This window comes from Bombyx mandarina, chromosome A1 (genome assembly GCF_030267445.1).
Source record: "Bombyx mandarina strain Sakado chromosome A1, ASM3026744v2".
NCBI classification, from domain to species: Eukaryota; Metazoa; Arthropoda; class Insecta; order Lepidoptera; family Bombycidae; genus Bombyx; species Bombyx mandarina.
The window spans coordinates 22,431,452-22,447,625 of record NC_143234.1 but is presented as its reverse complement, the minus strand read 5'-3'; the positions used below and the strand labels follow the sequence as shown (position 1 = coordinate 22,447,625).

At 37.8% G+C, this 16,174-nt stretch overlaps 1 protein-coding gene across 2 annotated transcripts in view; it reads left to right on the top strand.

The window, feature by feature from the left end:
- The first annotated feature begins 1,719 nt into the window (after window positions 1–1,719).
- LOC114241703 (uncharacterized) overlaps window positions 1,720–16,174 on the top strand; it is a 161,770-nt gene continuing 147,315 nt past the window's right edge. For both annotated transcript variants that reach the window (XM_028172623.2, XM_028172624.2), the window contains exon 1: window positions 1,720–2,177. The gene's annotated coding sequence lies outside the window, so the exon portion shown is untranslated. The remainder of the gene's footprint in view (window positions 2,178–16,174) is intronic.

Sequence of the window (16,174 nt, the reverse complement as noted above, 5' to 3'; positions counted from 1 at the left end):
TACGATAACGGATAAAATTGAGCTAAGTACATTGTTTTAATTATATACATTTCAAATAAATACATATTATATTTTATTTAACAACGAATTCTTTCGCAATTTTTTTTTTCTTTTTTTTTAAACCACACCAGATAACGGAAATAAATGTAAGATTTTTATTATACACATACATATATTTAATATACATCCATAGCCCTGGAAAAGACATTTTATATTATTCATACAAAATATCTTCCCTTGGCGGGATTCGAACCCGCGACCACCTTGTGTAGTGACCATGTCACTTACCACTACACCAGACGGCCGTCTGGTCAATTAAAATGGTAGAGTAATCTTGAGCACACTTTGATCTCTCAAATTGTCCTGATTGACAGTTTCATCCACTAGTTTAAAATCTAGTCGTGTTACACAGTCTAACCCAGTGTTACCCCAACTTTTTTGAGCTATGCCCCACTATAACATTTTTAAGTATGTACCCCCCCATAGGTACATAATTTGTAACATTAAAAAATTGATCTGTTCACTTAAGAAATATGAATGATAGGTTTTAGGAAGAAATCACTATAAAATTGTTATCAAAAGAACGTAATATTTCAAAACTTATAATAAAAAACTGGAATTCAAATTTAAAATAATTTTTCTATATTAATTTAGTGCCATTGCCCCCTTGTGGGGCACGGGCCCCACGTTGAGAAACACGATCTAACCGCAAATGGTACTCAACTTCTCAATAAGCCTTGATATTCACGTGACCGCAGGCCTTGGCATTGCAGTCATTTGGCTTGTGCGTTTCCAGGGAATTATGGTCTCTACACTAGTAGTAGATAGAGTGAGTAAAGTTAATTCGCATTTTGACAAGTGCGTCTTCGGTGTTAACGCTACATTGTTTTTTTTAATGAGGTTTGAATGGAATCTAGCATAGATAACAGCTTCGCCGGACCCGTCATTGCTGATAATAATGGTCGACATTGACCGCTTATGGGTGTTGATAAACATCTTTCTGGGGCAAACAAAATGTGTTAGCTTGATGTAGCTTGTTTCCTAGAGAATTTCAGACATTTATTTCTTGTAACCAGCCCCGAACAGAATGTTTCCTATTCACGTACGGCACAAATCTAAATACTTTGATATTTATTACCAATGATTGTTTGTTGATGCCTAATGTTCGTTCTGATAGGCCATGGCTATCCATTGATGTAGGTACTTTATGATATTATAGTTCGATAGGTAGTTACTTGTTCTTACAAAAACCGGTCTTTTTCTTTTTTCCCTACCTATGCTGATAGCCTTGAGTGGATATTTTAGCTTCTCCTTGACGTGTAGGTGAGCTCACGGGGCTCTAATAGACAGTGTTGCTAACACTGGCCCTAGCAAGAGGGCAAGAGCAGTGCTTCGCAGAATCTACCACCGGATCGGAAACGCGACCCACTAAGAAGATCCGGCGAGAAACTCAGTGGGCAAAACCGTTCAGACCTAAAAATTGCTTTTTAATTAAGAAAAAGGTCTGGTCTGAGACAAAAAGAATTTGTTTTGAAGGACAGGTGTTTTTAACTTCCCTGTGTACGTACACTATTGTAAATCAGGGGACGCGGCGGAGAGGGTTCACCACCAACGGTTTTAATGCGGCGTCTCTTTCGCACTACCATTCCTGATTATGTTTTGTCGCGCGCATGCTCTGTCTGACTCCGAACGAGCGTTTTGTCGTTTTGTTCGTATTTCGCTTTACGTCAGTGCACGAATGAGCGATCGGTCCTCGCTCCTCGACGATTCGCGTGTCTTCGCCGCTCTTCGACGGACGTCTGTCTAATTGACGTCCGAAAACGAATCCCACATTCGAAAAGTTTTAAACTTTTCCAGTGCGGATTCTCGAGCGCTTGGTAACTCATTAAAAAAAAAAAACGTGAATTCTGTGAACCAAAAGTGCACGTTTGTTGATTGTTGTGTTATTGTGAAGTGCTTGAGTTATACTATCGTTTTGTAACTACGCTTGGACGTTACTGTTTTGTTTGCGAAAAACGCGTTAAAGCAGTCGCGATCTTCGTTAGGTCCGTTTATGGCGTAAGTTGAATCTTGGGGCTGGCGTCGGTCGGTGAAAGTAGACCTTTGTTAAGTTCATAAGGACACAGGCGCTTGCAACTGGTTCGGAGCGACGTGTTTCGCTTGCACTCGGAGAGAAGGTGAGCGGCATGACTTACCTAGTTACTCTTCAAACTACAGTTAGCTTAAGAAGCGTTTTAATATTGCATTCAAATAGAAGTTCTTTCACTCGGTTTTATTACTTTGTAAATTGTTCGTTTTGCTTACTTATGTAGTTCGTATCGCGATACTTGCAAAACATTCGATAATATTGTTTACATTGTACACATAGAACAGCTGAATGGTTTCTTTCTTATCTACTCTGCTCTGTACCACTAATTACCATCACGACAATTCAGTTCGTAACGAAATATTTTCATTATGGTTCCGGAGAATTTCGAACTTTTGTATAAGCTAATTAAAAGCTTAACAAAAATTTCGCGAGTTTCTGAATAAACGTGTTCTACAGACCATTCATACTGCGAGGCTTGTAGGTCAGTGCCCTGCACCCTACCTGTTGACTTGCCTTTCCCAGTCAAGCCGGTTTCGACATTAACAACACGAGCTGTAAAAAATGTGTCAGGTTTCTTATTGATAGCTGTTAGTTATAAATGAACAGGTTCAACTTAGATCTCACAGAAAATTAGACAAAAATTATAAGGAGCGGTGTGTACAATTAGATGTTGGTGGTACGTTTAATTCACCTGATAGAAATGGCTTTTCAATCAACGATATTTTTTACGTTATAAATTTATAATGCTCAGCAGTGCTCACGGTTGGTAGTTTTGTTGCTATTCGTATAATATTTGTGATTGCACGAGGGAAGAATATCAAGGCCGAGCTTGAAAAAATAAAAAAAACCCTGGTCAAAGCCAAGCGATGACGGCCGATACACAACGACGGCTTCTGTAACAAAGTAAGCTTCAGATATTATGTCTTCAAGGCAGTCGTCGGTCATCGGTATTTAAGGGCTCAAGAAACATCGTGGCCACATCTAAGCCACATTTTAAGAAAGGCGTGGCATAGCGCTCTCCAAAAGCTGTACATGGGGCTTATCGAATATTCTGAAGGCTTTCTTCTCATAAGGTATTCGTTGGTAACGAAGACCTAGGGGTGTGTGCGAATAGAACTCCACATACCTACAACTGGACTTAGTAGTGCACAAGGGGGGCGAAACTCTAAAGCCTAAGAAAATAATAGGCGTATATTCTTTACTGGTGGTAGGACGTCTTGTGAGTCCGCACTGCCCTGCCTATTTTTGCCGTGAAGCAGTAGGTAATACGTTTCGGTTTGAAGAGCGGGGCAGCCGTTGTAACTATACTGAGACCTTAGAACTCATATCTCAAGGTGGCTGTATTTACACGGGGCGAAGCTAGTCTCAGAAAAGGAGCCAAGTTACTCCTTATATCATCAGCTACCTATCATTGAAAGTCTCGTCAAAAGCGGTCCAGCCCTTCCAGAGATTAGCCGGAACAAACACACAGACAGACAGGCAAAAATTGTAAACAATGTTATTTTGGTGTATGTTCCGTATATATATATTTCAATATTACAAAAAGACACTCCAATTTTATTTATATGTATAGATAAGATAGTTTTTATACCAAACTATCACTACATTTTTACACCGGTCTTCGAATTTTATGATACGGTAATGTCTCATGCACCAGTGAATACAGAGCATAGAGTATGTATGTATCTATTCAAATGTATAACGTTACAATGTTACCATATAAAATCTTAGAAAGTTACCACCAACTGAGCCGGCCACGTGTTCCGAAAACAATAATTTGTTTTTAAAACTTATTGTCTATGTATAACGGCTCTATGATAATGTTCAATTGTTTCGAGCAAAGGAAGGAATCAGTCGATTTAATATTTGTATTCCTTTAAAATTAACGAATTTATTACCAATGTTAATAAATAAAAGATCAATTTTTGGTTACGATGTGGTAAGTGTTTAATATATAAAGAAGAGAAGACGTAAATAAAGAAATTAAGTTTTTTTAAGCACTAGGAATTGATGTAAGCGTTACGATTCCCTCTGTGTGCTTAGTACGTGTTTTTTAACGTTGTCGATATCGTTAAAGTGAACTCAAATTTGTATGGAGTTGGAACGTTTGCCGCTAGGGGCGCTGTGCCAACTTCATACAAACTTGAGTTAACTTTTACGCTATCGAGAACGTTAAAAAACTCGCACTAAGCGCACACTGAACTCATGACCCCTAATATCTGTGGTTCACGTTCATGCGTCAAGTAGGCCAAGGTATGATAAAGTTGATTACGTATCAAAGCCAAATTAAGTGGAGTGCGATTAAGCATGTATTCTTGCGTTATTAGAGTATCAGTCGATAATAATATTAAATAAAAAAACGTTTGTAGCGTTTGTATGGACGTGTTAATGATAAAAAAATGTAATTTCTTGCGTCAATTTTCATAATAACGTTTGCAAACTTATCGATTTAGTTATAACTAACTGTGTAGAGCGTGGATTGTAATTTGTACTGGTCGCTTCAATAATTAGATACATTCAGAGAGAAGGTTATTTTTATTTTATTTTAATGTAGTTACAATACGTGCACGTAAGACCTGAATTTTTTATTGACTGAATTGCCACAATTATTATTCTGTTTCAAAATTCAAAAAACAGTCATACAAACTTCATGTTTAGCTCTAAACAATAACTACTTAATGTAAAACTTTTATATTTTCATAGTATTTTTCGTACAATTAAACTTGAAGATATACAGGGTGTCCCAAAACTCAACGATAACCTGGTACCGGACGAGAGGCCAAGGTATACCAGCTATGAAAAAAATAAGAAAAAAAATCTATGTCACTTAGTCAAGCGATGATAGACATTTTTCGAAAAAGTTAAAAATTTGACAGCCTTGGTCGCATTTTTAGGTACAGTGATCGCAATTTTCACAATTTTACAGTGATTTTTTTAATAATGTTATCTCAAATAACAGTGCTATTAATCGTAACCACAAATGAAAGTAATAATCATTGTTAACTAACTAAAATAAATTAAATTTTGACGAGTTATGGTCTATAAAATTTATGTCAGTCAACTTTGACACTCGACGTTGGAAAAAAAAAGTACTACACTACCTATGGCAAGCTTTTTTAAAAGATGGCCCATTTAGTCTATATTTCAAAATAGTACAACACTTGCCACTTTTCTTGCCAATAAAACTGCTATTTCGTATTTTTTGCGAAAGGAACTCATGGAAAATTTAATCAAAATAAAACGGTAAATTATCGTAACACTTTATTATCCTCCTAAAACTAAAGCAGATGCTCAAATTGTTTCCCTCCAGCACGAATACAAGCTCTGCATCGCCTCAGAAATGACCTTTTCACCAGTCTTGCAACTAAACTTTAACGGCCGTCTGGTGTAGTGGTAAGTGACATGGTCACTACACAAGGGGGTCGCGGGTTCGAATCCCGCCAAGGGAGGATATTTGTATGATAAATATAAATGTTTTTCCAGGGTTATGGATGTATATTAAATATATGTATGTGTATGATAAAAATCTTACATTTATTTCCGTTATCTGGTACCTGTAAAACAAGTTCTTTACGAACTTATCATGGGACCAGTTAACGTGGCGTGATTGTTAGTAAATATTTATTTATAAAAAAGAAAAAAACCGACGCTGTACTGTTTTTTTTTTCTCAAATGTATATTTGAAAAAAAAAACACGTCTAATTTAAACAATTTATCACCCGGAACCAGTTGAGGAGAGGTCGCAGCTAACTCATTCATGCATAATTCGCGACCTATCGTGCCCGACTTCCTAAAATGAAACCCTGAAATGTTTCAATTGAAAATTTATTTTTACTGAAATTTAAAACTTCAGGGTAATTTTTATATTTGCAACTGGTTACTGTAAGTCATTGATATCGCATAATACCTTCATAAGAAATATTGATGCCTCGTTTGCCTGGGTAATATGGAAGTCGTAATTTTTAAAATTATGTCTGAAATATCAGTTTATTATTATAGTAAATTCCATCAGCATTCCAAGGTACTTACTGTTAGTGTGTCACGTTAGATTATGTTCTGTATTATACTGGTCTAACCTAACCCATGCATCAGCCCGTTGAGTTTCTCGCCGGATCTTCGCAGCGGGTCGCGATTCCGATCCAGTAGTGGATATATTCGCGAAGCATTGCTCTTGAGTTGTTAGGTCTCCTTTGGCGGCGCTCGGGTAGCTAGCTGTTAGTAAATCCCACCACTCCTAGCTGAGCCTTTTCCCGCCCAATTGCTCTGGTGAAACTGGAAAGGCCTCAGGGCCACCAGTAATCCTTCAATCATAAATAAAATATACTGACTGGTCAACCGCGGTCTTACTTAAAAATATGTGTGGTTCCTTCAAAAATTTTTTGATTCTGGCGTCGAACCGTCAAAGTTCATGATGGTTTCAACAAATGTGTATTTCATAAAGCTAATAGCGCGTTAAGTGAAGTCACTGCTAAGCCCGTTGCGGTGTGAAATAAAATCCATTTGTTGTTGATCGGCGTCACCTGTTCTAACTACAGACAGAAATACTCGTAGATCGACAAACATCAGTGTGCTTAGTGCGAGCTTTTTAACGTTCTCGATAGCGTGAAAGTTAACTCAAATTTGTATGCAGTTGGAACAGCGCCCCTAGCGGCAAACGTAGACAAATGCTTCAACTCCATACAAATTTGAGTACAGCTGTTCAGAATTGCAAATTGATCGAGTAAGGACAGCGCGAACACGGGCCAATAGACAAGCAAATTCACAGTAATTCCTTATTAATCGTTAGATGAAAAATGACAACACTATGTTTTTTAATAATCAAACAATCTGGTGAAAATGTGTGCTAAGATTTATTTCTTCGTAAAACACAGAATTAACCTTCAGAAGTGAAAGTGAGAAAAGAAGTGAAAAGAAGACCTTTTTCACGGATTACCCTTATTTGCAATTACATCTATTTGCAATTTCAAATGTTTTGAACTATATTCCTAATTTTGTAATTTACCTCGACTTTGCTCTAATAAAAGACCTATTCGAAGCGGCTCATCATCGCCCAATACGTCATGTAACCTTGCCACTTATCTTAAAGAATTAGTCGAGGCAAACATGAGATGTGTATGTAACATATGAAATATGATGGCGTAACTAACTTGTTCGTATGCATTTTTTGTGGCTGTCATCAACACATGAACTATGTATCTGCTGTGGAGCCTACGAATAATAAAACTAGTTAGTAAAAAAGTTTTATTATTCGTAGTGTGGAACTAATAGCGCAGGGGTATTCACGACGTATAAAGTTGGAAGTTTCAATTTTTTTTATAAACTACCCCCTTGTTTGTTTGAATGATTACTGTTGGCCCGGAGGCCGCTACAGTTTCACTAGGACAAGTAGGCGAGAAAAGGATCAGCCAGGAGGGGTGGGATTTCCTAACAGCTGCCCGAGCGCCTCCGGACACCTAGCAACTCGCGAATGAATCTACTACCGGATCGGCATCGCGACCCGCTGAGAAGATCCGGCGAGAAACTTAGCGGGTGTGGCCGTCTTCACGAAACCTTATTACTTGGCAGAAGACGTGATATGGCCTACCAACAAAGAGTATATAAATATAATATACTTAAAAATTAGTACGTACGTGATAATTTCAAGAAATGTGTATTTCATAAAGGTAATATCGCGATAAGTGCAGTCACTGTTACGAGTGTTCCGTTTTTATTAGCGTTCATAAAAATGGAAGTGCGAATATTGGGCGTATTTAAAATATAGATATAATTTAGGTTGTTAGTTAATGGTTGCCCCTGGTCAGGTTGGCCAGGTCTGACGAGATGGTCAAAAGGTGACGGTCGCTTTTGTCGAAAAACTCGTGAACTAAAAGTATCATGTCGAAGATAGGCAGAAAAATTCATGTTGCGTCGCCCTAAACTCTGGTAATCAGATGGGTCGGAGGTCCGTCATCTACAGCAAAAATCTTTTTTCTTCTCAGTCGTACAGTCCTGGCGGAGTGATCGTAGTTACGTATGTCTTATTGCTTGGTTGCGGCTTTTGCGAGGCTTCTACATCTCTATTTTTGGCGGCATTCAATAAGGGAACACTTATTAGATGACTTAACCAGGTCTGTCCACCTTGTGGTTAATCAAAAATCATGTTCTTCACGATAAAATATATAGGGCAAAGGAAATAAAAAAAAAAACCCTAACGTTTTCCTAAACGCTTTTCAGAGTCATTAAATAAACGTCTCCTCAAACGAGGGGTGAAAAATTAAACATGGCGCGACACGAACCTCGTCGACTTAAACCGCCCGCTGGACACGCTAAGTGCTGTCAAAAATACTTTCTTTCGTATTTTGAAACCAAATATGTAGTGAGATATAACACATTAGTTTAAAACATTGAATTACTAAACTGGTAATATAAAAGGTTCAGTGCTTTTACCTACCTATGCTGATAGCCTTGTGGTGGTTATATCAGTGTTACACCAGCGTGTAGGTGAGCTCTCGGGACTCAAACCGGACGTGTTGCTAACACTGGCCCTAGCAAGAGCAGTGCTTCGCAGAATCTACCATCGGATCGGAAACGCGACCCATTGAAAAGATCCCGTGAAAAACTCAGTGGGCTGTGTCTATGGGTTAATTTACTCGCTAAGCCGCAGCGACAGGTTTGGCGAACTCAGTGACCGGTGCTTGAGGTACCTAAAAGCACCGTTAATGGTCGGGAGGATCCGTAATGACGTGTTGAGGGCGATGTCGACTGTTTACCATTCGGTTCACAGAATCGGGTATGTAAAGCGCAAGTACTAATAACACTTCTAAGGATTCGCAGATAGCATTGTAAGCTTGCGACAAAGGAAAGATCCTACAGGGCGGGTATTTTTGTTCGCTAGAACCCTGCTGTTCAAAACATCGTCGTGTACTGGTAATATATTGAATGTGAAATTTCTTGAAATTGTAGCAACACGATCCAGGATTTGGAAAGGTTGGTGGTTATTTGCTGGAACATGGAAGATCTGACACCTGTTAAATGGGGTACCCTTGAAAATACGCTTATAGTATAAAAATCAGTTGAGAAGATATTGAAGAAAATACATTCAAAAATTATCAATGTAATTAAGTTTCAATTTTGACAAATTTCATATGAATTTAGACCAATTTACTTTACTTAAGTACTTGGCGAACAAGTATTTGAGAATAAAACAATACAAATGACTGTAAATGATCTAAATTCATTTAATTGATCAACCGAATTCGCTTTCTAATGACCAGTCTCAGAAAGATAGGGGTTGTCAGACCAAGATTAATGACTCAGTGACTTTGTCATAGTATCGAGGTGAATAACACTGAGTTTATTAATCAAATTTAGTTATCATATTTAGAATTTATTGCATAACTAGCGACCCGCCGTCGCTTCGCTTCGGAAACTGTAATTTATTATTGATTTCTCCACTATTTAATGGATGTTATTATACATATAAACCTTCCTCTTCAATCACTTTATCTATTAAAAAAAACCGCATCAAAATCCGTTGCGTAGTTTTAAAGATTTAAGCATACATAGGGACAGACAGATATAGGGACAGAGAAAGTGACTTTGTTTTATACTATGTAGTGATAGTGATGTAGATCTTTGATAACATATTTGAAATAATCTCAAAGTATCATTTTGCAGTCGTTGAATTGGCACATAGTTTAAGAAACAATAGTATTCTCCAAGATATTTTATTGATCGGTTTTACGATTGGTATATTGGTTATCGCTTCATAACATACCACAAAACATACTAAATATATAAAAAAATATGTTTTTTTTTCATACTAAACAATCTATTTGTACTAAAGTGTAATAAGGTCTAACCCATATAGGAATAGTGTAATACACCTTAATTTATGGATTCATTTTTATACTGTGACACAGAATTGCGGTGCATTGAACATATCAGCAACTTTACGTCTCGTGTAAGTTTTTTCGTCTGAACATTACACAGAATCTGCAACATTTGTTATTTATATGCACATATGTATTTACTACCTATTCTAGTAACCTCAAGGGGTTTTACTAGATTCTCCTAGCGAGATCTGTTATAATTGATAAATGTAAGAGAATTTTTCGATTATGAAAACCTGAAATTACTTTTCAATCTCACTATGATAGAATAATTTTCACCAACCAAATGGAAGAGAACCAATTTGAATTTCCATTTGTGTATACAGACTGTAGAGCACGTACTCGCGCATGAATGTAAAATCTATTTTTACACGTACCTACGACAAGAAAGTCTTACATGTGACAGTTGATAAATTTTATTCAAGGCTCACGAACATAATTTCCCAAAGTTTCATCATAGATGTGCACGGGCTCCATCATGTACAAACAGCAATGTATCTGAGAATAGCACTCGACAGCGAGCCGAATGAAGTGGTGTTGCAAACAGCATTTACCAGGATGCGGGTAGCTTGAGAACTAAGGGTAACTCGATATACTACACTTTTGTATGAGAAAAAGTGTTTGCAGCTGTGTTTTTTTTGTTTGATAAATTGAATCATTGTAAAGATGTAACTTAATTTCCTCCCGTGTTTATTTTGTATTGGTTAATAATAAAGATACTATCTATTGTAAACTTAATTACCAACAGCCAGGAAATAAATACACAGATTGCAGTTTTTTTTTTCCTACCTATGCTCATAGCCTTGAGAGGCTATTTCAGCTTCGCCCTAACGTTTGTAGGTGAGCTCACGGGGCTCAACCGGAGAGTTGCTAACACTGACCCTAGCAAGAGCAGTGCTTCGCAGAATCTACCACCGGATCGGAAACGCGACCCACTGAGAAGATCTGGCGAGAAACTCAGTGGGCTGTGTCTGTGGGTTAATTCGCTCGTCGAGCCCTTCGTCGCAAGCGACGGGTTCGACGTGGACGGTGACCGGTGCTTGTGGTGCCTAAAAGCACCGTTAATGGATCAGGAGGATCCGTAATGACGTGCTTTGGGTGACGTCGACGGTTTACCATTCGATCTACTGGGTCGGGTATGTAGTTTCCAGCGGCTACGATGAGAGGGTTCTCATGTCGTGCCGCCTTCTCAAAATGGCGCAGCGATGCCGACTGTAGATACTTACTAAATGAGTCGAGCTCCAGGTCATCGTGGAGATCCACGTTCCTAAGGAACCATGGCGCTCCGACGGCTATCCTGCAGAATCGGGATTGAAGATTGCAGTAGTTCACTTGATTCTGTATTACTTTATTTGTAACTCAACTTGTATAATTTTTACGTATGAATTCACTACTATTTCCCCCATTTTTTCCGACTACCGTCTTTTTTATTATGGCTCGTCCCCACTCCTGCCATTGCTCTCACCAGCAGTGTTTCATATGGCAATCCGAAAACTTTAAGCATGATAAATATTATATTATAGTTATTTTACAACAGCCCTTACATTATGTTTATTCGTATAAATTCAAAGATGGAAATGAATTAATGAACAGTACGATAACTAATTGCATTAAAGAGGTATAGAATCAAAAATTAAACTCTTTCGTTATAAAAAATAATGTACTTTTGTCCACTTCATTATAGCACAGATAATCTTAGTTTTCAAATCTTCACATTGCATACATTATGAATAGTCATCTTAACGATGTTATGATAAATACAAGCACTTGTGTTGTTTTATTGCTCTTGTAGGCAGACGAGCATACGGCCCACCTGATGGTGAGTGGTTACCGTCGCCTATGGACTTCAGCAATGCCAGGGGCAAAGCCAAGCCGCTAAGCCAAGCCGCTGCCTACCGCTTAATACAAGCCAAAAGCCTCTTTTAAAGAAGGACATGTCATAGCGCTCGGGAAACACCGTTTGTTCCTAGCTCGCTCTATAGAAACATTCGATCGGTCCCAATTTGAGCAATCATTTTTAAAATTCAATTTAAACGGGAACCACTCAAACACGCTTGCACAACTCGTAAATCATCTGACTGTCAGTTCCAATCTCTTCGTGTTTTATCCTGACGCCCTCAATTGAACGACTGTAAGTTTAGAAATTAATAGATCGAGTCAGGCTTTTAAACGTGACAAATTCTTTATGAAAGTTCGGAAAGCTGTTTACGTTACTTTGAAAATAATTTTACAAATATATTTTGAAAAGAAGAAAACTGGGATGTGACCCGATTGGTATGGTTCGATTTTTGTGCCTATTAGTGTCAATACTTAGCCAACAGGTGGGAATTAATTTCTCAATGAAAAATCAATATCGAGCAATCAAATTTGGCCCCGAAATTACGGGCCTTCGAGCGAAGTAATCGTGTCATCTAGCTTAACGCTGCGGTTATACAGCACTATCGACTTCAATTTTATGCCTCAAGGTTAGTGACATCATATCCTTTATGTCGTCAAGGTAACTACCACCAGATGAGTTTTTGGTCCATCTGCTTGCACGTTATTAGTAATATTTGTTGTAAATTCACAGAAAGTACATACCTACATGGCTATTATCTCTGACATGTTTTTAGTTAGACTAATTTAGATAATAGATAATTACATTCTCATTGTTAAAATATATTACTTCTGACAACTTTACAACATCAATAAAAAAGCAACATTATTTGATCAAAAAATTATCCGTAATAAATATCTGAAATTCGACAACTGCTAATAGAAAAGCTTATAAGAAAAATAATAATCCCTGAGAAATCCTAAGCTCCATTTATACTTAAGATTTTACCAAGCAGGCCCTTAATGTAAGCTCATAATTTATCGAAAACGTTCGGAGATTTTCAGAAATATAAATGGCAGGATCTTCTCTCTTATTCGCTTACAACGTTATAAAAAAAACGGATCGGAAGTTAGATTTACGCAATGTACGTCATATTTTACACAGCCCGCAATGTAACAGGTTTCAATATAAGCTGCCGCGTGGGGTCAACGTTCCACTCCCTTCAGTTGTCTTCGCAATAGACTGGGCTTATGAAACACGATTAGGCGTATTAATTATTTGTCAAGTAAATATTGCTTTCCAGAGATACTTCGATTAATTATCACTGTAGGAACACCGCAACCTTATAGTCTTTTGAATAGGACCGATGCAATTCAATTACCATACCAATGCAATCTTCCGGGAACATCCTTAGTGTCATTTGTAATTTTAGACATAGAATCTGACATTCTGAACAGCTTGGAGTACTGTTACCCTTCCTACCAAACTCTCACTTGTTTTTCCTATCCAAACTCTTCTTTTTCCCCACCTTATCCCACTAGGTGGGTTCGGCACAGCTAATTTTTCTCTTCTATTCTCTACTATCAGCCGTTATCTCAACACTGACTCCTCTCTCTCTCTCATATCGTCGTTCACACACTCCATCCATGTCTTCTTCGGTCGACCTCTTCCCCCTCTACCTTGCACTACCATTTCCATACATCTCCTAGTCACATGCAGCTTCTCTCTACGCTTCACATGTCCATACCACGCTAACCATCCGATCTTTAATTTGTAGATTACCGGGGCTACTTTCACACTTCCTCTGATATTCTTTATCTTGTCCAATCTTGTCACTCCACACATCCATCTCAACATTCGGATCTCTCATCTTTTCCTATCCAAAGTACCAGTGGATAACATACTGTTATGCGGGGTCTCCCGATTAGGTTTTTAAAAAAGAATTTTGAAAACAAGATTTTACTTTTATTAGTTCAATTACACAAACAATTAAATTATGGAAATTGGCAGAAAGGAGATATTGTCTAAGACTGCTCCTGACGGGTGACTGAATACGACTGGCCGACTCTTGGTCGGTAACTATTACCAAGAGATTTCTCACAATGCTTACTCAGCATCAGTGGTGATTAAAAGAGATGTATCATTACTTTAACTAACATGGGGAGTCTGTAACAATACGGTTCAATACCATCGATTTTACTATTGGCTCTGCAATAAAAGACACAGCGAATCATCCGCAGATTATTTAGCGAAAAAAATAATGACATATTTTAATAACCCAATTTATTAATTTTTTTGGCCCCAACAATAACATTTCTAGTATTTGTTATTTATTACAAAGAGTATTGCGTGACCAAACAAAAGGTCGTTGAAACGCACGCGCAACAATTACGCACATCTGTACCGATCTGGGCGCTGTTACAGCAAATAACATCTGCGTCATTCGATGAAGAAACGTTTATATTATAATTGTGTGTTATATTAACAACTATCATAATTTATTCTGTATCACGGAGAAAGGCTGTTCAAGCGCCTGAATATATAATATATAGTCTGTGGTTTTTTTTTACCGGGCATAAACTCAGCACCGCGTGACACTCTAAAATATTCGCTTTGAATTTTTATCCCAATTTATATTATTTTAATTCTGTAATTCCCGAACAAAGGCCTTAATCACTGTTGCTTTATGACGACAATGAATAAAGGAAATCGATTCTAGAGTTGAATGAAATGTAATGTCAATTGGAAAGGAACGGGTCGCGGAAGTAAGAACGAAATGTGACTGGTTGACGAGTAGTGCTGTCTTGAAAACAATAGCGAAAAGATCATCCAAATCAAATATTTCTTCACAGTACCCAAGGCGGAACGTATAGTGCAAAATCTTAGGAAAAATACATTAAATGAACTAAGTTAAACAACATCTCTTAACGCATTTGACTTCTCACTAGAGGCCGTTTACATAGCCGATATCTTTAAAAAAAAATTACTTACGTTGAGAATCAGTTAAGTACCTAATTTTATTTATAATAAACATATAATATTATAGTATGTACACTAAAATACTTAAGTATTAGATGAATATATAAACCTTAGTCCCAAGGGCAGGGTTTTCTCTCGAGTTGATCGACGTCACCCGATGTTTGGTCGAAAAAAATGCTTTGAACGATATATTTGTCGGAGACGGTCATTAGTTTGGTAGCTAAACGAAACGCAGCACGATTCCCGGGAGATGGCAGCACGACTGCGGTATCGGAACTCGGCTAACTTCGTGCTACGACAGAGCCTAACCGATGGAGGCGCTTGGACACTTACCAACCAGCCTTCTTGAAGAGTAGTGCCTCCGTCCTAAGAACTGTCATTCGTTTTCGTTTGCTAACGTCAAGAGAAGATTACTAAATTGTTCTAAGACAGCAAATGTGATTGGTGTACTCAATATTTATCTTGGCTCGATCATCCTATTCGCCCCTGCGATGTCTGACGATGGTGTTAATAATGTGGTCTCTCCGACGTATTAAATTTATTGCTGAATCGTGTCACAAAACCGCCGCCATCTTGAAAATTCCACGAACATCCCAAAAATATTAGCGTTTAATGAATTTGCGATGAGATTTATTTTCGTGAATAACTTTTTAACACCAAAACGACCTAGTTCAGACTTGTCAATTATTATTCCTCGTTATGAAGGTCACGGATCGCGTTTGTCCATCATTTGTTTTTTCATGAAGCCATTTGTATTTGAAAGCGGAACGCTTCAACTGTCTAATTTAAAGGCGTTGGATTCGGATAGTTTTTTTTTTTAAATATTCAATACAAATAATCTTTAAACATTTATTCGTCTTTATAAAATAAAATAAATATTTTGATGAAATCATACGTATTAAGCATTTGTGTTACTTTCACATGAAGCCTTTTTTTCCTTCCTAAGCTAATAGTAGCTTTGAGAGGCTATGTCAGCGTAACCGGGCGAGTAGGTGAGCTCACGGGGCTCAAACCGGGAGTGTTGCTAACACTGGCCCTAGCAAGAGCAGTGCTTCACAGAATCTACTACCGGATCGGAAACACGACCCACTGAGAAGATCCGTCGAAAAACTCAGTGGGCTGTGTCTGTGGGTTAATTTACTCGTCGAGCCCTTCGTCGTAAGCGACAGGTTCGACGAAGACGGTGACTGGTGAAGCCTACAAAATTAATGACACTTTGGACAAGAAAAAACTTAAAATCGGACAGGAGTGCACAGGGGTGCCAAATCTATCGATTCAGAAATAGAGTAAAATAGCATATAAATAAAACGATATTTGGATTTTAAATGTTAATCCTTCATATTTTGGACCACCCTTACAGTAATCTCGACAAGGTATAAGCTATCCGATATTTACTCCTTTCTATTGTATCCGGGAGGT